The sequence below is a fragment of the Hypanus sabinus genome, chromosome 19 (genome assembly GCF_030144855.1).
Source record: "Hypanus sabinus isolate sHypSab1 chromosome 19, sHypSab1.hap1, whole genome shotgun sequence".
Taxonomy (NCBI): Eukaryota; Metazoa; Chordata; class Chondrichthyes; order Myliobatiformes; family Dasyatidae; genus Hypanus; species Hypanus sabinus.
Window position 1 is genome coordinate 7,781,922 of NC_082724.1, and position 23,677 is coordinate 7,805,598.

Here is a 23,677-nt window from a genome sequence, read left to right on the forward strand (position 1 = left end):
GCTATAAAAGTGAGAAGGTGCTCGATTGAGCCAATATTTGCCTTCAAAAGAGAGGTCAAATCAAACTGGATCTATTTATGGTAATTGGCAAAGGGATTACAAGGAAAGTGAGGAAAATATTTTTCACAGGAAAGTGAAGGGACCTGGACCACACTGCCTGAGAGGGTGGTGGAAAAAGAGTCGTTCGGTGTATTAAAACAGAATTTGGGTATGTACCTGAACAGTTGGGCCCCCATCACCCAGGACATGCCCTCTTCACATTGCTATCATCAGGGAGGAGGTATGAGAACCTGAAGACATACACTCAATGTTTTAGAAACGGCTTCTTCCCCTCTGCCATCAGACAATGAACCCATATACACTACCTGCTCTCATTTTGGCCCTACTTATTTAATTTATTTTTTGTAATATATTACTTATTGTAATTTATAGCTTTTTATTATTATCAATTGTGCTGTACTGCTGCTGCAGACCTACAAATTTCTGATTCTGATTTTGCAGAGCTAGGCCCAGCACCTACACGATGGGAGGAATGGCATCCTTCTGAACAACTAGTTGGTGCCCAAAGTTTGCACTGAATTTGATTATTAAAAATGAGGGGTTTTTGAGGATTTTTTTTTCGCAGAGTCCTGCCTCAGTGTTTATTGCTCAGTCTACACTTGAACAAATAACTGTACTCTGCTTTATGTTGTGGTTCTAAGAATAAGCCAGGAAATTATAGGCCAGTGAGCCTGACATCAACAGCGGATAAATCTTTCTTCCTCCTCATATTTCTTTTGTTTTTGTTTGCCACTTTCTCCCCCTCCTACTTACTGCCTGCTATTTAGGGCAGCAGTGAAAGTCCTCCATCAATGTCTGTTCTTGGCCACAGAACACAGAACAGTACAGCACAGTAACAGGCCCTTTGGCCCGCAATCTTGTGCTGAACCAGCTAAAATGTAAATCAGAAACCTCCAAAAACAAGCATAATGTCCATATCCCTCCATCTTCGTCATATCCATGTGGTTATCTAAATGTCTCTGAAAGGCCTCTAATCCATTTGTTTCTACCACCATACCAGGCAGCCCATTCCAGACACCCACCATTCTCTGAGTCCCATCCCCCTTCAACCTGCCCCCTCTCACCTTCTAAGTATGCCCTCTTCTCTGTTGGGCCTCAGGTGCAGTTCAGACTATACAGTCACACACAGATATACAGTGGAAGGACTTTTCATTTGTTTCTGTAGCAATTTTATTGACTGTTCAGGATTCTTAGCCCTGAGCTGGAACCCTGAACCTGGAGGACCAGTGGATCACACTTAGCTTGGCGTCTACCCTGTGACCTCTTCGTGACCCCACTGAGGGAATGGCTGCAGTCAACATCGCTCTCCGGGTCACTGAGGTACGCAAGCCTCCAAACCCTACGGCAAGATTGAGGTCCTCTTGACCATCTTCTCTCTAATTTCATTCAACCTTTCCTTCTGTCTTGTTGTTTGGTCATCTCCTTGTACCTCTCTTTCTCTCTGCACCTGCCTGTCACTCTCTGAATTTATCTCCTGGTTTTATCTTCCTTTTCTTCCTCCCTTTATTTTCTTTCTCTTTGAAAATATTGACATATATGCAGGGTGCTGGGGTGGAGATACATCTCTACCAAAGGAGGTAAAAGGGCTCCTTCCCTCGTCTAGCCTGTGGGTCACCCTTGGGGAAGGTGTAGCCCCTGCTTAGCCTCTGATCAGGATCAGTGGAAGCCATGGGAGCAGGTGGTTGATGGTCGTATGAGCAGCCGGTACAGATCACAAGTCCTGGTTATGTGACCAAGTCAAGTCAAGTCACTTTTATTGTCATTTTGACCATAACTGCTGGTACAGTACATAATGAAAATGAGACAACGTTTTTCAGGACCATGGTTTACATGACACAGTAAAAAAAAATAGACTGAACTACGTTAAAAAGAACAACACAGAGAGAAAAAAAAACACACAACTACACTAGACTACAGACCTACCCAGGACTGCACAAAGTGCACAAAACAGTGCAGGCATTACAATAAATAATAAACAGGACAATAGGGCAGTAAGGTGTCAGGCCAGGTGCTGGGTATTGAGGAGGATGCCAGGCACTGATGCCAGGCAGACAATCTGTTACGTACCCCATAACTGGGTCACTTACCAGCAAAGATAGAGAGGTCCGTTGAAGTCTGATGGTACTATTTTTAACAGTATTTATTGATAAAAATACACAAAAACATACAGATAATATATGTCGTTAATACTAAATCTAAAAGCGCGGGTATAATAATAATCAATAAGAAATAGCTCTATCGTTGTCTAGGGGATATTGTATTGTCCGATGGAAATATAAAAGTCACTCAAGTTCATTCAGGCTGCAGCTTTTGGATGGAGAGAGAGACGGAGGTTTAGAACTTGCCCGGTTTTCCGTTTTATGATGTCGATCCTTTGAAATGGCGTCGGTGGTGATCTTTTCCTTAGCTAAGCCGCCTTCCATGGTACGGCCTCAATCCCGGGCAACGGGAAAGGACACACGTGGGCCCTCCACCGCCTGTCGCTATTAAACGCTGTCACGGAACTTCTAGTGTTTCTCCTGGTGCGTGTCAAGGGCTGTTCCCCAGACCCTCTTTTATCCTGACTCACGGGGTCTCAGATGTCAATCGGGGTGGAATGATGCCATCCCCCAACCAGCCCACATTGCCTGAGGGCTTCCACGAAGCACAGTATTCAATACACAATTCCGTCTACAAGAGACAATGACCTGTTCCGTGGCTTTGTATCACTGGGGCCAGGACATTCCAAACGTCTCTCTCTCATTTCCTGGGTCTCCTGACCTGACTTAATAACGACCTTGCGATTCTCAAAAAGGACAGGGGGGGGCACAGGTGTAACAAATCTCTGAAGAGTATTAATAATGGCTGTGGTCACCCATCTTGTAAATTCACCGCCCAGAAGAAGGGAATGGCAAATCACTTCTGTAAAAAAATTTACCAAGAATAATCATGATCACAGACCATCATACGATATGGCGCATGACAATGGTGATGATATACAGAAAGATGCCAGGAAGGGGCCAGTTACATCACGAAGGATCCCAACAGCCTGCTTACGGACTGTTTCTCCCACTCCGATCAGGGAGGGGGCTACGTAGCATCCACACCAGGACCATCAGACTTAAGAACAGTTACTTTCCACAAGCAGTGAGGCTGATCAACACATCCACCCACTAACCCACCCCACCACACCCCCAAGCACCACTACCTTATCATTTCCCGTGAGATACCTTATGTACAGACACTCCTGTGCCTGAAGTCACTTTATAGACATACAAGCAATCTATGTGTATAAACAACACACACAAAATGCTGGAGGAACTCAGCAGGCCAGGTATTATCTATGGAAAAGAGTACAGTCGACATTTCTGATAGGAGAGAATGGAAGAACGTGGCAGAAGGGGAGGGAGGAGGAGCACGAGAGGGAGGTCATGGACAGTCCTGAAGAAGGGTCTCGGCCCGAAATATCGACTGTTCACTCTTTTCCACAGATGCTGCCTGATCTGCTGAGTTCTTCCAGCATCTTGTGTGTGTTTCACTGGATTTCCAGTGTCTGCAGATTTTCTCGTGTTTATGTCTATAAGCAACCTTACGTATTTATATTTATTGCCTTTTATTAAATACCATTATGTTCGTTATCTCATTGTATTTTTTTGTGCTGCATCAGATCCAGAGAAACAGTTATTTCTTTCTGCTTTACACTTGTGTACTGGAAATGACATTAAACAATCCTGAATTTTTTCTCTCTCTTTCACTCGAAATCTGTTTATCTCGACTTGCTCGGTATCTAGTCCTCAGTTAAAACTTGGCAACAGATGTTCTTTGCTCTAAGTTACTCCTATTCCTGGGAGCTTGCTGTGCCAAATTGTCTGCTGTATCTCCTCCAGTGCACTTCAACAGTAGTTAATTAGCTGTAACCTAATGCTGGATGTCCTGAGGTATTATAAACACTCATCTTCTCCCCTCTCTGTGATCTCAGCCCAAAAGGGGAATAGTGCAATTGCTGCACCGGTGCGGATTTTAATTTCCTTATGCCATCACCTCTCACTGGCGCTCACATCAGCAACCTCAGAATTAAAGAGAATCAGAGAATCAGACTCCCTTTAGTTCGGATCTGCACCCTTACTGAATGTGAAGGAAGAGAGAGAGGCAGACAGGCAGAGACAAAGACAGAGAGAACAGGGAAAGAAAGGGAGGGAGAGGGAGATGGGGAGAGGAAAAGAGAGAGGGGAGAGAGACTGAAACAGGGACAGAGGGAGAGTGAGAGCGAGAGGGGGAGAGAGAGAGGAGGAGAGAGATAGAAGGACAGGCAGACAAACAGATAGAGGGGAGATGGACAGAGGGGAGAGAGGGAATGATGGAGGGAGAGAGAGAACGAGAGAGCTAAAGAGAGAGAGGAAGAGGGCATGTATGGAAGACAGGAAAGGGTGAGATAGGAAAAGAGAAGGAGAGAGGGTGTGTGGAAGACGGTTAGAGGAAAGGGAGAGGGAGGAAGAGAGAGAGAGAGTAATAAATAGGAAGTGGGGAGAGAGGTAGTAGAGATGGAAAGAGAGAGAAAGAGGGAGACTGGAGAGGAGGAGGGAGAGGAAGGATGAGAGAGAGAGGATGAAGTGTGGTAGAGTGAGAAAGGAGAGAGGATGAGAGCGAGAGAGAGTGGGGTGAGGAACAGAGGAAAAACAGGGAGGAGAAAGGGAGGGACAAAGATAGGGAGAGAGAGAGAGAGGGGGAAGAGATATGGGGGAGTGAGAGAGATAGAGATCAGAGCTCATGGCATTGAGGGCAGGGTTTCAACATGGATAGAAAACTGGTTGGCAGATAGAAAGCAAAGGGTAGCAGTGAATGGGTGTTTCTCAGACTGGCTGGAGGTGACTAGTGGGGTACCACAGGGCTCTGTATTGGGACCACAGCTCTTTACGATTTATGTCAATGATTTAGATGAGGGCATTGAAAACTATATCAGCAAGTTTGCTGACGATACTAAACTGGGTGGCAGTGTGACATGCGAAGAGGACGTTAGGAGAATACAGGGAGACTTGGATAGGCTGAGTGAGTGGGTAGATATTTGGCAGATGTCATTCAATGTGAATAAATGTGAAGTTATCCACTTTGGAAGCTGGAACAAGAGGGCAGAGTATTGTCTGAACGGTGTAGAGTTAGGTAAGGGAGAAATGCAAAGAGACCTAGGAGTCCTAGTTCACCAGTCAATGAAGGTGAATGAGCAAGTGCAACAGGCAGTGAAGAGGGCAAATGGAATGTTGGCCTTTGTTACAAGGGGAATTGAATACAAGAGCAAGGATGTTCTTTTGCATTTGTACAGGGCCCTGGTGAGACCACACCTGGGATATTGTGTACAGTTTTGGTCTCCAGGTTTAAGGAAGGACATTCTGGCAATTGAGGAAGTGCAGTGTAGATTCACTAGGTTGATTCCTGGGATGGCAGGGCTGTCTTACGCAGAGAGATTGGAGAGATTGGGCTTGTACACGCTGGAATTGAGGAGATTGAGAGGGGATCTGATTGAAACGTTTAAGATAATTAAAGGATTTGATAGGATTGAGGCAGGAAATATGTTCCAGATGTTGGGAGAGTCCAGTACCAGAGGGCATGGATTGAGAATAAGAGGTCAGTTATTTAAAACAGAGTTGAGGAAGAGCTTCTTCTCCCAGAGAGTTGTGGAGGTGTGGAATGCACTGCCTCGGAAGACGGTGGAGGCCAATTCTCTGGATGCTTTCAAGAAGGAGCTGGATAGATATCTGATGGATAGGGGAATCAAGGGATATGGGGACAAGGCAGGGACTGGGTATTGATAGTGAATGATCAGCCATGATCTCAGAATGGCAGTGCAGACTGGAGGGGCCGAATGGTCTACTTCTGCACCTATTGTCTATTGTCTATAGAGAGAGGAGAGAGAAAGAGAGGAGGAGAGGGAGGGGAAAAGGTACGAGAGGGAGAGGGAGAGATAGAGAGAGGAGATATGGAGAGAGAGAGAGAGAGAGAGAGCGTGCAGCAAAGTACATTTCCAGTGGGAATGAGCCACTCCAGTAACTGTCACCTGGAATTACCTCTGACAGATGACAACCTTGTGTCACCTTCCTACACTTTAACAGAGAAATGCTCTGATTACTTTTAACGGATTATCACAACACCGAAGACCTGCTCTGTATGTTGTAGCCTACAGTGGTCCTTTCCCTGTCTTTTGTTGTTGATGTTCACAACAAACTCAGTATTTCTTCTGTTGATATTTTCAGCTAGTTGTGATGACCAGAAGAAGTCCAGATGTAAAAATGTGTCCTCCCACAATCTCTGTGTGAGACTGCTTGCCTCGAACTGCACAACTCACTCCTATAAGAAACAATAAATGCTTGCTCACTTAAAGCTAGTCCAATTTCTTCAATCTGTAGAGTAGGACCATAAGACCAAAAGATATAGGAGCAGAATTAGGCCATTTGGCCCATCGAGTCTGATCTGGCAGTCCATCGTGACTGATTCATTATCCTTCTCAACCCCAATCTCCTCCCTTCTCCCCATGACCTTTGACATTTTTACTAATCATGAACCTATCGACCTCTGCTTTGGAATTTGTTTCCACAGGTTACTGGGGGCACTTAAGGCAGAAGTTGACAGGCTCTTGATTGGTCAGGGTGTGAAAAAGTTATGGGGAGAAGGCAGGGGAATGGGTTTGAGAGAGAAATGGATCAGCCATATTGAAATGGTGGAGCAGACTCGATGGGCCAAAAGTCCTCGTTCTGCTCCTATGTCTTATGGTCTATGGCCTTACTATGCCCAGTGACCCAACCCCCACAGCTGTCTGTAGCAATGAATTCACAGATTCGCCACCATCTGGTTTAAGAAATTCCACCTCACCTCTGCTCTAAAGGGATGTCCTCCTATTCTGAGGCTGTGCCCTCTGGTCCTAGACTCCCCCACTATAGGAAACATCCTCTCCACATCCACTCTATCTGTGTCCTCTGGTCCTAGACTCCCTCACTTTAGGAAACATCCTCTCCACACCCACTCTATCTGTGTCCTCTGGTCCTAGGCTCCCCCACTATAGGAAACATCCTCTCCACAACCACTCTATCTGTGTCCTCTGGTCCTAGACTCCCCCACTATAGGAAACATCCTCTCCAGATCCATTCTATCTGTGTCCTCTGGTCCTAGACTCCTCCACTATAGGAAACATCCTCTCCACATCCACTCTATCTGTGGTCCTAGACTCCCCCACTATAGGAAACATCCTCTCCACATCCACTCTATCTGTGCCCTCTGGTCCTAGACTCCCTCACTTTAGGAAACATCCTCTCCTCAACCACTCTCTCTTCGATAGGTTTCAATGCTTATACAGAGTAAACGTTCTTTTTAAAGTCTGAGTGTACTTCTTGGTAATTCCTTCAATTATGGTTGTACTAGACGCCACTATTTATCTCAGAGTTACTGCCTCTAATAAATACGAATATGTATCTTCAAATAGATGAAGAGACTTTTAAAGTTCAAAGTAAATTTATTAAAAAATGTACATGCATGTCAACCTATACTACCCTGAGATTCATTTTCTTGCAGTCATTCACAGTAGATGCAAATAAACTACAGACAAAGATGGACAAACCAATGTGCAAAAGACAAACTGTGAAAATACAAAAACAAACAAATAATAATAATGATAATGAATAACTCATAAATAGCATTGAGATCTTGAGTTTTAGAATCCTTGAAAGAGAGTCTGTAGGTTGTGGAACCAGTTCTGTGTTGGGGTAAGTGAAGTTATCCACACTGGTTTAGGAGCCTGATGGTTAAGGGGTAATAACTGTCCCTGAATCTGGGGGTGTAGGACCTGTACCTCCATCCTGATGGCAGCTGTGAAAAGGTGGGGGTCTCCGATGATGCGCTATGGAGATGGTACAGAAGAGGTTTACCAGGATGAGGCCTAGTCTTACAGATCAGGTCATTAGACTGTGCATTGAGGTGGAACAAGGTAAAAAGGTTTCTGAGGATCTGAATTACAGTGAAAGGTAGAATGCGTTTGGATTTTATTTGCTGGAGTTTAGGAGAATTAGAAGAGATTTGATAGAGGTATGCAAAATTATGAGGGGTAGAGATAGAATAAATGTAAGCAAATTTTTTCCACTAAGATTTGCTTAGACTAGAACTAGAGGTCATAGGTTAAGGGCAAGGTGAAATATTTAAGTGGAAACTTGGGGGGTTCTTTTTTCACTCAGGGTGGTGCGAGTGTGGAACGAGCTGCCAGCAGAAGCAGCGGATGTGGGTTCGATTGCAACATTTAAGAAAAATTTGGATAAGCACATGGGTGGAAGGGGTATGGGAGGAGGCTATGGTCACGGTGTGGCTTGATGGGACCATGCAGAATAACCGATGGGCCAAAGGGCCTGATTCTGCACTATAGTTCTCTCATGACAATGCAGAAGTTGGACGAACTTGGAATGCTTCCTTTGGCACATCAGCGACTGAAGAATTTATGAAGTTATGAGGGGGTAGAGAGACAGCTAATATCTTTTTTCCAGGGTTGAAGGCATGGACTTGAGGTGAGAGGGGGGAGTTCAAAGCAAGTGTGCGATGCAAGTATTTTTACACAGAGAGCGGCGTGCCTGGAATGGAATGTCGGGAGGGGATGGTCATAGTGGAAGTAGGCATGTACGTTAGGAGCTCTTACCTCCAAGAGGACCACAACCTTGTCGTGGTTTGGAGGCCTGCATGTCTCACTGATCCAGTGAGCTGTGCCAGCAGGACTCAGGGCTTTATACTTGGTGGGGTCTCTCATGCCAAACAGGTTAGACTAAGAGAAGCCCACAGGTCCGGGGGTTCAGCTCAGGAGGGCTAACGACTCTGACTAGTCAAACAAAACCGTTCTGGAAGCAGCAACAAAGGGTCCTTCTACATCTGTGTGGCCAAAGGCAGTCAGGGATGGAGGACCTTCATTGCTGCCTTGAATACCAGAGACGTAACGGCAGTGAGTAAATGAGAGGCTGCTAGATATGCGGAGAATGGAGGGAAATGGGCCTTGCGCGGGCATCATTAGGTTAATGAGTGTGGCACAGCGTTGTGGGTAGGAACCTGCTCCTGTGCTGCACTCTTCAATGCTCTATGTCACAATAAAGAATATTCTGTTGGTAGCTCTACCCCTTATCATGCCTTTGCACACAACAGAAATGAAGGAACTAATGTTACCATATGATCTAAGCTCTCTACTCAGCTAAACCCTTCATCAGCAAGAGTTAAGGTTATTATTCCCTAGGAAGCAAAAAAATTAAGGTGCCAAAAATGTAAGCATCATCAAGTAGTTCAAAGTTCAAAGTATACTACCCTGAAATTCGTTCTCTTGCCGGCATTCACGGCAGAACAACGAAATACAATAGAATCAGTGAAAAAGTACACACAAAGACTGACAAATAACCAATGTGTAAAAAGAAGACAAACTGTGCAAATAAAAATATATAAGTAATTCTGAGAACATGAATTTTAAAGTCCTCCAGGATGAGTGCATAAGTTGTGCACGTAGCCACCCAGAGCAAAGAGCGCAGCACACGAAAGGCTCTTCAGTCCGCTGTTTAAACTGTGTCACAATCAATCAAACCCTTCCCTCTTACACATCTCATAACCCTCCATTTTCCTGTCATCCATATGCCTAAGGACTTCTCCATTAATTATAAAAGCAGAAAGTGTTGAACCACTCAGCAGATTAGGGAGCTTTCGTGGAAAGGAATGCCTCGTGCACTGAGTGTAGATCGTTACAGCACAGTCCAGGCCCTTTTGCCCACGATGTTGTACCAAGCTTTTAACTTATTCCAATATCAAGCTAATCCTTCCCTTCAACATAGCCCTCCATTTTTCTAACATTATGAGCTTCTCCATGTTTTTCTGAATCCTACCTGTCGAGGGATTACAAGGACAGGGATGTGATCTGAGGCTTTATAAGGCACTGGTGAGGCCTCACCTTGAGTACTGTGAACAGTTTTGAGCCCCTCATCTTAGAAAAGATGTGTTGGCATTGGAGAGGGTCCAGAGGAGGTACACAAGGATGATTCAAGGAATGAAAGGGTTATTATACGAGAAGGTTTGATGGCTTTGGGTCTGTACTCGCTGGAATTTAGAAGGATGAGGGGGGGATCTCATTGAAACCTTTTGAACGTTGAAAGGCCTTGACAGAGTAGATGTGGAAAGGGTGTTTTCCTGTGGTGGACAAGACGGCACAGCCTCAGGATATAGGGGTGCCCTTTCGAAACAGAGATGTGGAGAAATTTCTTTAGCCAGAGGGTGGTGAATTTGTGGAATTTGTTGCCATGTGCAGCTTGTGGAGGCCAGGTCGTTGGGTTTAATGTATCAAGCTTCATCAACACTTCTGGGAGTGTGTTCCAGACACTAACCTCTGCATAAAAGAAACTGACTCTGACATCTCCCCTATACTTTCCTCCTAGCACCTTAAAAGATGTCCTCTTGCAGGTCAAACACAAGGAAATCTGCAGATGCTGGAAATCTGAACAACACACACAAAATGCAGGTGGAACACAGCAGGCCAGGCAGCATCAACAGGGAGAAGTCCTGATGAAGGGTCTCAGCCCGAAACATCGACAGTGCTTCTCCCTATAGATGCTGCCTGGCCTGCTGTGTTCCACCAGCATTTTGTGTGTCCTCTTGCAGGTGTTGGGCACATTCACCTCATTGTATCTGCAGACACCAATAAGGATTAGGTCCATAAGATTCATAAGACATAAGAGCAGAATTAGGCCACTCAGCCCATCGAGTCCTTCGAGTCTTCTCCCCCATTCCATCAAGGCTGATTTATTTTCCCTCTCAGCCCCATCTTCCTGCAATCTCCTGCCCCGTGTGAAGGGCAAGTGATTTGTCAGTTCTTCTTTGACAAGTTAGATTAAAATTGATCCATTTCACACTTCCAGCCTCAGAGTGTCCACATTATTAAAATATTTACTCTCTATGGGGTGGAGATACGTCTCTACCAAAGGAGGTGGAAGGCACACCTTCCCTTTGCCAGCCTGCAGGTCACCCTTGGGCAAGGTGTAGCACCTGCGTAATACCCCCGATCAGGGTCTTGTGAAGCCGTGGGAGCAGGTGGTGGATGGTCATATGAGCAGCCGGTGCAGATCACAGGTCCCGGTTATGTGACCACTATTGCCAGGTAGACAATCTCTGAAGAGCATTGATAATGGCTGGGGAAGACACTGCCCAGAAGAAGGCAATGGCGTACGCCTCAAATAGTCTCTGACAACCAAGTCCAGCTCCTGGCCTTCATGTATGGCTTAGCTACTAAGCTCGTTTCTGCTGACAGAAGGGGCAAAGGCGGGTTACTGGCACGTTAAAACCAACCACTTCGTGCTCGTCATCCTTGGTTGGCAGCTCAACTGGGAGAAGGAAAACTCTGATCTGAAGCCTTGCGGCGATACCCACTCATGGGAAGGGCTTCAGGAGTAAATCCAGAGCTGGAGTCCCCAAGGCAGTTTAACGCTGACAGACAGCGCCCGCGACGCCGCTAGTGCCAAGCTGTATCGGTCTCTGCCGTTCCTCTGGGTTCATCAGATGCATGGAGAGGGGGAGCTTTCTACATGAGCAACAGCTTGCTCTCCATGTTCTACTGCCCTGGCATTGTACGTCTCGACAGCTAGGACACAACATCCCTCGTCGGCCCTGACCGAAGGAGCCCTCACTCTCCGTCACTCACTCAGTTTATGCATGAGCCTCCAGCAAAAGAAAGGTTTATTCTGACAAACATAAAAATCAAAAGAAAAATTGGAAATTGCTTTTAACTTATGTGCTTTCAAAATGAGCTGTGAATAAAAGATTAGAGCAGTCTTTCTTCAGAAGCCAATGAAGAGAAATGCATGGGAATGCCTAGTGGCCTATCAGTAATTTACTGACAGCTTCAATATTTCAAATTCAGTCTACTCTCCTCTGAAAGCTGGAATTACTGGCAATTTCCCTTCCATGCGAGGCTCTGATGCTGACTGGAATACAGGCACATAGGCTACAGCTGAGACTGGCTGGCTGAACTAATCAAAACACTTGCTTGGACACTGCAGCCAAGAACTTCTCTGCCTTTGGCTGTTTATTTGCTTATTTAGAGATACAACGTGAAACAGGCTCTTCTGACCCAGCAGGTCACACCGCCCAGCATCCTACCTAGTTAACCCTTGCCTGATCACAGGACAATTTCCATTGGCCAATTAATCGACTATCCTGTACGTCTTTGGCATGAGGGAGGCATTCGGTGCACCTGGAGGAAAGCTGCAGGGTCACGGGGAGAATACTTTTAAGATGTTAAAGGTGTCTGTAATATTCACAACCACAAAATGCTGGAGGAATTCGGCAGTTCAGGCTGCATCTATGCAGAGGAGTAAGGAGCCGACACCTCAGGCTGAGACCCTTCGTCGGACTCATGAAGAGCCTCTGATAAGACCATGACCATAAGATATAGGAGCAGAATCCAGCCATTTGGCCCATCAAGTCTACCCCGCTATTTCATCATGGCCGATCCATTTCCCTCTCAGGCCCAATCTCCTGCCTTCTCCCATGCACTGACTGTTCAAGAATTTATCAACCTGTGCCTTAAACATACCTAATGGCTCGTCCTCCACCACTGCTTGTGGCAATGAATTCCACAGATTCACCACTCTCTGGCTAAAGAATCCTTCTCATCTTTGTTCGAACTGGACTTCCCTCCATCGACTCCCCCACCATGGGAAGCATCCTCCTAACATCCACTCAAGACCTTTCAACATTTGATAGCCTGACCTGCTGAGTTCCTCGGGCATTTTGTACGTGTTGCTCCAGATTTCCAGCGTCCGCAGAATCTCGTGTGTCTGTAATACTTCGTCTTTTATTTCTTTGGCACATGTAAAGCTGAGGAGTGAGAGCAGGATGTTCTCCCAGTGTCAAAACACCATAAGCCATAGGAGCAGAGTCAGGCCATTTGTTCCATCGAGTCTGCTCTGCCTTTCCAACATGGCTGAATGATTTCCCCTCTCAAACCCATTCTCTTGCCTTCTCTCTGAACCTTGGATGCTCTGGTGGCCTCCACAGTCCATCTCTGGCAATGAATTACACAGATTCACCACATTCTGGCTAAAGAAGCTTTTCCTCATCTCTACTCTAAAGGGGCGGCCTTCTATGTGGCCTCTGGTCCAAGACTGTCCCAATATTAGAAACGTCCTCTCCACACCCACTCTATCTATGCCTATCAAAATTTACAATTCAAGATCATTTAATGTCATTTCCAGTACTCAAGTGTAAAGGAGAACAAAATAATTGTTACTCTGGTCTGATGTGGTAAAAAACCACAATAAGATTAAAAAACTCAACAATAATAAAAAAAACAATAAATACAGAGATTGGACCTAGAGTTGAGATTTTTGATTGGAGAAAGGTTAACTTTGAGGAGATGCGAAGGGATTTAAAGAGATTGGATTGGGTCAAGTTGTTTTATGGGAAGGATGTAATAGAGAAATGGAGGTCATTTAAGGGTGAAATTATGAGGGTACAGAATCTTTATGTTCCTGTTAGGTTGAAAGGAAAGGTTAGAGATTTGAAAGCACCATGGTTTTCAAGGGATATTAGAAACTTGGTTCGAAAAAAGATGGATGTCTACAATAGATATAGGCAGCATGGAGTAAAGGAATTGCTCGAGGAGTATAAAGAATGTAAAAGGAATCTTAAGAAAGAGATTAGAAAAGCTAAAAGAAGATATGAGGTTGGTTTGGCAAATAAGGTGAAAGTAAATCCGAAAGGTTTCTACAGTTATATTAAAAGCAAGAGGATAGTGAGGGATAAAATTGGTCCCTTAGAGAATCAGGGTGGTCAGCTATGTGTGGAGCAGAGGGAGATGGGAGAGATTTTGAACGATTTCTTCTGAAGGATATTGAATTGTGTAAGGTGTGGGAAACGAGTAAGGAAGTTATGGAACCTATGACAATTAAAGAGGTGGAAGTACTGGCGCTTTTAAGAAATATAAAAGTGGATAAATCTCCGGGTCCTGACAGGATATTCCCCAGGACCTTGAGGGAAGTTTGTGTAGAGATAGCAGGAGCTCTGACGGAGATCTTTCAGATGTCATTAGAAACGGGGATTGTGCTGGAGGATTGGCGTATTGCTCATGTGGTTCCATTGTTTAAAAAGGGTTCTAGAAGTAAGCCTAGCAATTATAGACCTGACAGTTTGACATCAGTGGTGGGTAAATTAATGGAAAGTATTCTTAAAGATAGTATTTATAATTATCTGGATAGACAGGATCTGATTAGGAGTAGCCAGCATGGATTTGTGTGTGGAAGGTCATGTTTGACAAACCTTATTGAATGTTTTGAAGAAGTTACGAGGAATGTTGACGAGGGTAAGGCAGTGGATGTAGTCTATATGGACTTCAGCAAGGCCTTTGACAAGGTTCCACATGGAAGGTTAGTTAAGAAGGTTCAGTCGTTAGGTATTAATGCTGGAGTAATAAAATGTATTCAACAGTGGCTAGATGGGAGATGCCAGAGAGTAGTGGTGGATAATTGTTTATTGGGATGGAGGCCGGTGACTAGCGGGGTGCCTCAGGGATCTGTTTTGGGCCCAATGTTGTTTGTAATATACATAAATGATCTGGATGATGGGGTGGTAAATTGGATTAGTAAGTATGCCGATGATACTAAGGTAGGAGGTGTTGTGGATAATGAGGTGGGTTTTCAAAGCTTGCAGGGAGATTTATGCCGGTTAGAAGAATGGGCTGAACGTTGGCAGATGGAGTTTAATGCTGAGAAGAGTGAGGTTCTACATTTTGGCAGAAATAATCCAAATAGAACATACAGGGTAAATGGTAGGGCATTGAGGAATGCAGTGGAACAGAGAGATCTAGGAATAACAGTGCATAGTTCCCTGAAGGTGGAGTCTCATGGAGATAGGGTGGTGAAGAAGGCTTTTGGAACGCTGGCCTTTATAAATCAGAGCATTGAGTACAGAAGTTGGGATGTAATGTTAAAATTGTACAAGGCATTGGTAAGGCCAAATTTGGAATATTGTGTACAGTTCTGGTCACCGAATTATAGGAAAGATATCAATAAATTAGAGAGAGTGCAGAGTCGATTTACTAGGATGTTACCTGGGTTTCAGCACTTAAGTTACAGAGAAAGGTTGAACAAATTAGGTCTCTATTCATTGGAGCATAGAAGTTTGAGGGGGGATTTGATCGAGGTATTTAAAATTTTGAGAGGGACAGATAGAGTTGACGTGAATAGGCTGTTTCCATTGAGAGTAGGGGAGATTCAAACTAGAGGACATGATTTGAGAGTTAGGGGGCAAAAGTTTAAGGGAAACACGAGGGTGTATTTCTTTACTCAGAGAGTGATAGCTGTGTGGAATGAGCTTCCTGTAGAAGTAGTAGAGGCCAGTTCAGCTGTGTCATTTAAGGTAAAATTGGATAGGTATATGGACAGGAAAGGAGTGGAGGGTTATGGGCTGAGTGCGGGTAGGTGGGACTAGGTGAGATTAAGAGTTCGGCACGGACTAGGAGGGCCGAGATGGCCTGTTTCCGTGCTGTGATTGTTATATGGTTATATGATTGTACGTCCATAAAGTGACGCTGGACACAGGAGTGTCTGTGTGCAAGGTGACCGACAGGAGATGATGAAGTAGTGGTAGTTGGGGGTGGCGAGTGGTTAGTAACTGCAGCTTTTTCGCTTGGGGGATGTTTCTGAGTCTGCTGGTGCTGGTTTTGGGAGGTTTTAACGAGATCCCCTCTCGTTCTTCGTTAGTAGCTGACTGATTCACTCTATGTCAGGCAGGTTCTGGAGATGCCACGTCACACCCTTCACTCAAAGAATCATGGGATTGCTACAGTACAGGAGGAGGCTATTCATCCCATTGGCACGCTGTGTGTTGTCTCATATGTCTGACTCACCCGCACTTACACTGTAACCTTGTAAATTATTTTCACCCAAACGCCTAAGCAATTTTCCTTTAAAGGAGGCAGGATGAGTGTGGGGCGGTGTATTAGAGTGTATATGTATATCTGAGAATGTGTGTGCTTGTTTGTTTATACATATATGTTGTGTAGTCAGGTGCATGCATATTAATGTATGTTTGTGTACATGTATTTATATGCACATAAGAGAGTTTGTGTGCAGACATGTGAATATGCAAAAAATGCATTTTTACTGACATGTATGTTTGTACTTATTGGATGTTCCTACAGGGTTATGCATGCTGATGTCTGCAAGTGTGCTCCCGTGTAGAAAGTGACTGAGATTTTGTACAAATGAAAGCTTATCGCTGATGTTGTACCATTAACCCACTTGCGCAAATTGCGTTGGCCACTTGCCTAACAATACCTTGAATCAATATCACCTCACACTCATCTCTGGGGTGCACTCTTGCATGCATGTGTGTTGTGGTTACATATGTTTGCATGTTTGTATTTGTCTGCACACACATGTTTGTGTGTGTGTCTGTGTATGTGTGTGTTTATGTTGTGAGTGTGTGAAAGAATGTGTGTGTGCATGAGTGAGAGAGTGTTTGAGTGAATGTGATCGTGTAAGAATGAGTGTGTGTGTGAGTCTGTGTCTGTGCGTGCGTGTGTGTGTGTGTGTGTGCATGTTCGAATCTGATCTGTGTGGAGTTTGTCCATTCTCTCTGACCACATGAATGTGAGCTGTATCACTGTTTCTCAGTACATGTGATAATAAGTCCAATTCCAGGTTCCTCTCTGGGATTAAGTGTGGACTCTTCCCTCAGCTTCAGCAGGGTCTACTCCATCTCTCAACTCCCTCCTAACCTAAACCCACTTGAGTCCAAGCTGTTCCCCTCCTGATCTTCGCAGACTCAGCCGGTTCCACGTGGCCCATGCACCATTTCAAATCACCACTTCCATCTGCCCCTGAATGTAGAGTTCATTCAGATCATATCCATCGACAGCCCTTAGTCCCCTCACCCATCTTCTCCCAAGATGGCACGTCAACACATCTATAAGATGATGGGAGAGAAGGCAGAGTCGAGTGCCTGTGGACAGTGCACTGGGATTGACATGGATTACTTTGGAATAAATATGCACAGGCTTGTTTTTTTTTAATTTATTGAAGACACTACAGATGCAGGAATCTGGAGCAACACAGAATGCTGTAGGAACTCAGCAGGTCAGGCAGCATGACTGGAGGGTAATAGAGAGTCGAAGTTCTGGGTTGAGGTCTTTCATCTGGTCTGGAAGATAGAGGGAGAGAGCCAGTATAAAGAAAGGGTGGAGCAAGAACTGGCAGGTGATGAACAGAAGAGGGTTTGTTTGGCAGATGGAGGAGGGAGAGTGGAGATGCTGACAGAGGCTGGGAGACAATGGAGGGAGGTGACAGAGATGGTGGGACCTAATGGATCTGGTCTGAGGATGGAGCATGGAACAAAGAGCGGGATGTGGGGTGGACAGACAGGAACAATGGGGGACAGGACCCAAGATGGGCTCTTTGTGAGTGATGGGCAGAGAGAGTGGATAGAAGGCCGATGGGGTTCAGGGTGGGTGTAAGGAAAAGTAGGTGGATCAGGAGGAGACAGAAAAGAGACAAAGGTGGAGGGGGGGGGGGTAGTAGTTTACCAGAAGATTTTTTTTTCTTTTGAATGTCCACTACAGGATCAGAGACAACCAGTATTTATTCCCCAATTGTGCTGGCAAGGCACCTTCTGCATTCACTGCAGTCCTTCTGGGAAAGGAGCTCCCTCAGTGCTGCTGGGGAGGGAGCTCCAAGCTCCTGGCAACGCTCCTTCTGCATCCACTGTTGGGGAGGAAGATCCAAGATTTAGATCCAGTGGATTCAAGATTTGGATCCAGGCCTCACACAGTCCTTCCAGCTGAGGTGACACCTCTCCTGCAAATCTGTCGAGGCCTGATCTACTGCATCTGGTGCTCCCTGGGCAGTCTCTTCTACACTGGTGAGACCCGACGTAGATTGGAGGCTTGCTTCATCGAGCATCTTCGCTCTGTCTGTCCCACAAGGCAGGTTTTTACAATGGGCATTCATTTAAATTCTACTTCCCGTTCTGACATGCTGGTCCATGGCTCCCTCTGCTGCTGTGATGAGGCCACTCCCAGGATGGAGCAGCACCTCATGTTCTGCCTTAAACCTAATGGCATGGACTTCAATTTCTCCAACTTCATGTAATTTCTCCCTTCTTCTCTTTTCTCATTCCCCATTATGATTCCGACTCACTCATTCTCCTCTCCTCACTTACCCATCACCTCCTTCCTCCTTCCCTTCCTTCTATCAGATTCCTTCTTCTCCACCCCTTTAACTCTTCCACCTCTCATCTCTCAGCTTCTTGCATCATCCCCCTTCCCCACCCAGCCACATTCTCCCTTAGCTGATCTCACCTATCGCCTGTCAGCTTGTACACCGTCCTCTCCTCCCTCGCCTTATTCTAGCTTCTTCCCCCTTTCTTTCTAGCCCTCATGAAGGGTCTTGGCCTGAAATGTCAACTGTCTATTCATTTCCATAGGTTTCTGCCTGACCTGCTGAGTCCCTCCAGCATTTTGTGTGTGTTAATCTGGATCCAGTGACAGAGAAGGAGCTGAGATGTGATTTGGAGGGGAGCTGGCAGGTGTGCTGGTAAGTTATTGGTCAGACTACACTTGGAGTATTGTGAGCAGTTTTGGGCTCATCTAGGGATGGGTTGACATTGGAGAGGGTCCCAGAGAAGGTTCACAAGAATGATCCCAGAAATTAAAGGGTTAAAGCACGAAGAGTTTTTGGCGGCTCCAGGCCTATACTCACTGGAGTTTAAAAGAATGAGGGGGGATCTCATCGAAACATAATGAATATTGAAAGGCCTGGATAGGGTGGGAATGGTGAGAACGTTTCATTTAATGGAGGAGTTTCAGACCAGAGGAGTTTCCAGTGTGGTGGAACATTGGAACAGGCTCAGCGCACTGAGTGGTCTAATTCTGCTCCCATGCCTGATGACCTGGTCTTTCTCATGGTGGAGGAGGTACCATTAGGCTAAATTTCTGTCAGGAAGATAGAGAGGGAGGTACAGAATATTTTGCATCAACCAAACATCAACCAAAGACAATGAAGCCAAGTGTGACACCAGCACATGTTTGTTACCCGGAGATTAACAATGCAATTTACAAGCACTAGTAACAGAATATATCAAGGATTTATAAATGAGTTAGCACTGTGTGCCGACATGGTTATTAAAAGACTAATTAACTATGATAATATAACTGCCATTTTAAATCAAACACAAGATTATTAAATTCCATCGTTGGGAGATGTGTGCTTGCTTTGATTTGAACAAGAAGATGCGGTATATTCTGCATGGACTCTCAGCAAGCAGCTTCAGAAGACTTGAATTAACCAATAGGAGGGGGTGAATTTATACATCTTTTTTAATTATTTTTTTATTCAGATGGAGAAGACTCGATGGGCCAAATAGCCTAGTTCTGCTGAAACGTCTTATGGTCTATCTCAAGCCAAGAAACTGTAAAATACTGCATGACTAATCCAAAGCAACACACATAAAATACATGAGGAATTCAGTAAGTCAGGCAGCATCTATGGAAATAAATAAACAGTAGCCGTTTTGGGCCGTGACCTTTCTTTAATATCAGGTTTAATATCACAGGCATATGTCGTGAGATGCATTGACTTTGCAGCAGCATTACAATGCAATACACAATAATAGAAAAACACCGTGAATTACAATTAGTATATATATGTTAAATACTCAAATTAAGTATGGAATGCAAAATAAAAAATAAAAAAATAAGTGAGGTAGTGTTCATGGTTCAATTCAGAAATCTGATGGCAAAGGGAAAGAGGCTGTCCCTGAATCAATGAGTGTGCGCTTTCAGGCTCCTGTACCTCCTCCCTGACGGTAGCAATGAGAACAAGGCATGACCTGGATGATGGGGAGTCCTTAACGATGGATGTTGCCTTTTTGAGGAAACACTCAGGACTGGGATGGAAGGGAGACCAAAAGGTTGGGGGGTCGGGGGGGGGGGTTAGGGGAAGGAGGACACATTGAGTAGCACTGCAGTGTAGGTAGTGCAGTCAGAGCAGAAGTGCAAAGTCCAGTTTGCGCACACCAAGTTCCCACAAATTACAATTTAATTAGCAGACGGATCATCAGCTTAATGGCACCAGTGGAGTGGAAGACATTGGCAGCCAGCACTTCTACTGATGTAGGGCATCAGACATCACCTGGAAACTTTTGAAATTAGTACAGAAACTGTGGGGAATACTTCTGTACAAACAGGCTGTATTTGTATTTTAGAAATGGGGTGTCCAGGGTGGAGCTTGTCTGTTGTCTGGTGAAGGGATTTGTCATATCCATGCCGGGGCAATTCACTCACCTTTGGTGCCCACTAGATACTCAGCTCTCACCTCTGGCCCCAAGTCTGCATGTGACAGTGGCCACACCCTGGCATACCTCTTCGACAGTGGGGGCTAAGCAAGGTGATGGTATCTGGTGGGCCTCGTGCCCCAGTAAGATAGGGACATGCCGGTCCCAGCTTGCAAAGTGGAGGGTGACGGGCATGACTAGGCACAGAAATTGTCATAGTCATTCACTGCAACCAAAGAGTACCCTTGCTCGTGACGCACGTTCATACCATTGGTCGCAGATTTCTGAAGTTTAGCGAGAGGAGCTGCCCCTTTGCAATGGCTTTTCTACTTTAAGAGCTCCCCTGCATTGTCAGACACAATGGGCAGCCACCACCCCCCACAGTTTGAGGTACAGCATAATAACACTCCGGCCCAACCAGCTACACTGCCTAGTTACACCCATGTGACCAGTTAACCTACTGATCGATATGTCTTTGGAATGTGGGAGGAAACCAGAGCACCCAGAGGAAATTTGCGTGGTCACGGGCAGAACCTACAAACTTCTTACAGACAGCAATGGGAATTGAACCCCGATCAGTAATCACTGATGCTGTAAAGCCATCCACTAGCCATGCAAGCCATAGTCTAAGGTGAAGCCTCACCAGCAACTTCCCAAGGACAGTAAGGCATGTATAATAAATACTGGCCCTGGCTAATAAAGCATGCACACTTCCGGAGGAACTCAGCAGGCCAGGCAGCATTTATAGAAAAGGGTAAACAGTCAATGTTTTAGGTTGACTGGGAAAAAAGAGATGGGATGTCAGAGTTGGAAGGTGGTGGGAAGGGAGGAAGAATTACAAGGTGAAACCAGCAGGGAGGGAGAGGGGAAGTAAAGAGCTGGGAAGTTGATCGATGAAAGTGATAAATTGCTAGAGAAGGGGAGTCTGACAGGAGAAGACAGAAGACCATGGAAGAAAGGGAAGGGGGAGGTCCACTAAAGGGAGATGATGGGTGGTTAGGAAATAAGGTGAGAGAGGGAAGTGGCAATGAAGAATGGTGAAATGGAGGATGCAATTAGCAGAAGTTCAAGAAATCGATGTTCATGCCATCAGGTTGGAAGCTACCCAGACGGAATATAAGGTGTTGCTCTTCCAAACCTTGGTGTAGCCTCATCGTGGTAGGAATGGAGATCATGGACTAACAAGTAATATTCAGTTCAAAAAATATTTTTTAATAAATGTGGGACATTTCCTTATCATATATCAGCCAAAAGGGATATGTAAATTGCTTTCAGGAGAACCTTTCCAGCTAACACTCAGCAGGAACAATTGTGGATTCAGTTTTTTCAGGAGTGAATTTTGAAAGTGGGAGAGGAATTTCATCAGGAGAGCATTTTTGTGATAGATGTGTCATAGAGTAGAATCATAGAAAAGTACAACACAGTAACAGGCTCTTTGGCTCTTCTAGTCTGTGCCAAACCATTTAAACTGCCTGTTCCTATCAACCATCACAGGGACCATAGACCTTCATACCCCTCCCATCCATGTACCTATCCAAACTTCTCTTAAATGTTGAAATTGAGCTTGCATGGACCACTTACACTGGCAGCTCATTCTACACTATCTTGACTTTATGAGTGAAAAAGTTTCCCCTCATGTTCCCCTTAAACTTTTTGCCTTTCACCCTTAGCCCATGATGTCTAGTTGTAGTCCTACCCAATTATGGAGCTGTATTTCCAGATCCCTTTGTTCTACAACACTTCTCAGTGACCAACAATTTAATATGCAAGACTGCACTGGTTGGTCCTACCACAGTGCAGCACCTCGTACCTGTCTGTGTTAAGTTCCATCTGCTACTTTTACAGCTCATCCAGATCCAGCTGCAAGCTCTAAGAGACTTCTTTGCTGTCCAATACATCCCCAGTCTTGGTGTTATCTGCAAATTTACTGATTCAGTTAACCATGTTATGTTCCAGATCATTGAATATACATTTTATTCCATGCATTTGTTCATTCATTATGTGTCGCGTCATACGATGTAGGCGATCAGGGTCTCATGACCATGTTTGTTCTTGGTAAATTTTTCTACTGAAGTGGTTTGCCATTGTCTTCTTCTGGGCAGTGTCTTTACAAGAGGGGTGACCCCAGCCAGACATGCTCTCTTCCACCCCACCCCTTCCATAAGATAGATGATACGTGAACTTGAAGACACCCACCATCAGTTGTAAGGACAGTTTCTAATCTCCTGCTATAAGGGTCTTGAATAGGCCTCCTGTACTATAACGATGACGCTACTACACTACAGTACAACACTACATTGATTGGCCTGATCGCAAACAGTAATGAGGTGGCCTACAGGGAAGAAGTCATCTCTCTGACACAGTGGTGTCAAGAGAACAACCTCTCCCTCAATGTCATAAAAACAAAGAAGCTGTTCGTAGACTACAGGAGGAATAGAGATGGGCTAACCCCTATTGACATCAAAGGATCTGGGGTTGAGAGGGTGAACAGCTTCAAGTTCCTCAGCATCCACATCACCGAGGACCTCACGTGGTCTGTACACACCAGCTGGGTGGTGAAAAAGGCACAACATCGCCACTTACACCTCAGACAGTTGAGGAAGTTTGGTATGCGCCCCTAAATCCCAAGAAATTTCTACAGGGGCACAATTGAGAGCATCCTGACTGGCTGCATCACTGCCTGGTACAGAAACTGTGCCTCTCTTAATTGCAGATCTCTGCAGAGAGTGGTATGGACAGTCCAGCTCATCTGTGGATGTGAACTTCCCATGATTCAGGACATTTACAAAGACAGGTGTGAAAAAAGGGCCCGGAGGATCATTGGAGACCCAAGTCATCCCAACCACAATCTATTCCAGCTGCTACCATCCAGGAAGCGGTGCTGCAGCATAAAAGCCAGGACCAACAGGCTCCAGGGACAGCTTCTTCCACCAGGCCATCAGACTGATGAACTCACGCTGACTTGAGTGTACTCTATATTACATTGACTGTTCTATTTATTATAAATTAATATAAGTTACTACGATTGCACATTGCACATTTAGATGGAGACGTAACATGAAGATTTTTACTCCTCATGTTTGTGAAGGATGTACGAAATAAAGTCAATTCAGTTCAATTTGATGAGTCTACCTCATCATTGCTCTTGCAGTCTATTTGGCTACCTGCATGGCACTTTCTCTATAACAGTAACACTACACTCAATGGCCACTTTATTTGGAACCTACTCTCTTCTGCTGCTGTGGCCCATCCGTTGCAAGGTTTGATGTGTTGTGCATTCAGAGATGCTCTTCTGCACAGCACTGTTGTAACGAGTGGTTAT

At 45.1% G+C, this 23,677-nt stretch overlaps 1 long non-coding RNA gene across 5 annotated transcripts in view; it reads left to right on the forward strand.

Moving 5' to 3' along the window:
* Window positions 1-23,439, forward strand: part of LOC132377711 (uncharacterized) — a 91,950-nt gene extending 68,511 nt beyond the window's left edge. For 4 of the 5 annotated variants that reach the window (XR_009506724.1, XR_009506726.1, XR_009506725.1 and 1 more), the window contains 2 exons: window positions 18,508-18,617; window positions 19,420-19,980. This is a non-coding gene — a long non-coding RNA (uncharacterized LOC132377711). Of the gene's footprint in view, window positions 1-18,507; window positions 18,618-19,419; window positions 19,981-23,068 lie in introns of those variants that run through there. The other variant, XR_009506727.1, reaches the window with a different exon arrangement.
* The last annotated feature ends 238 nt before the right edge of the window (window positions 23,440-23,677 follow it).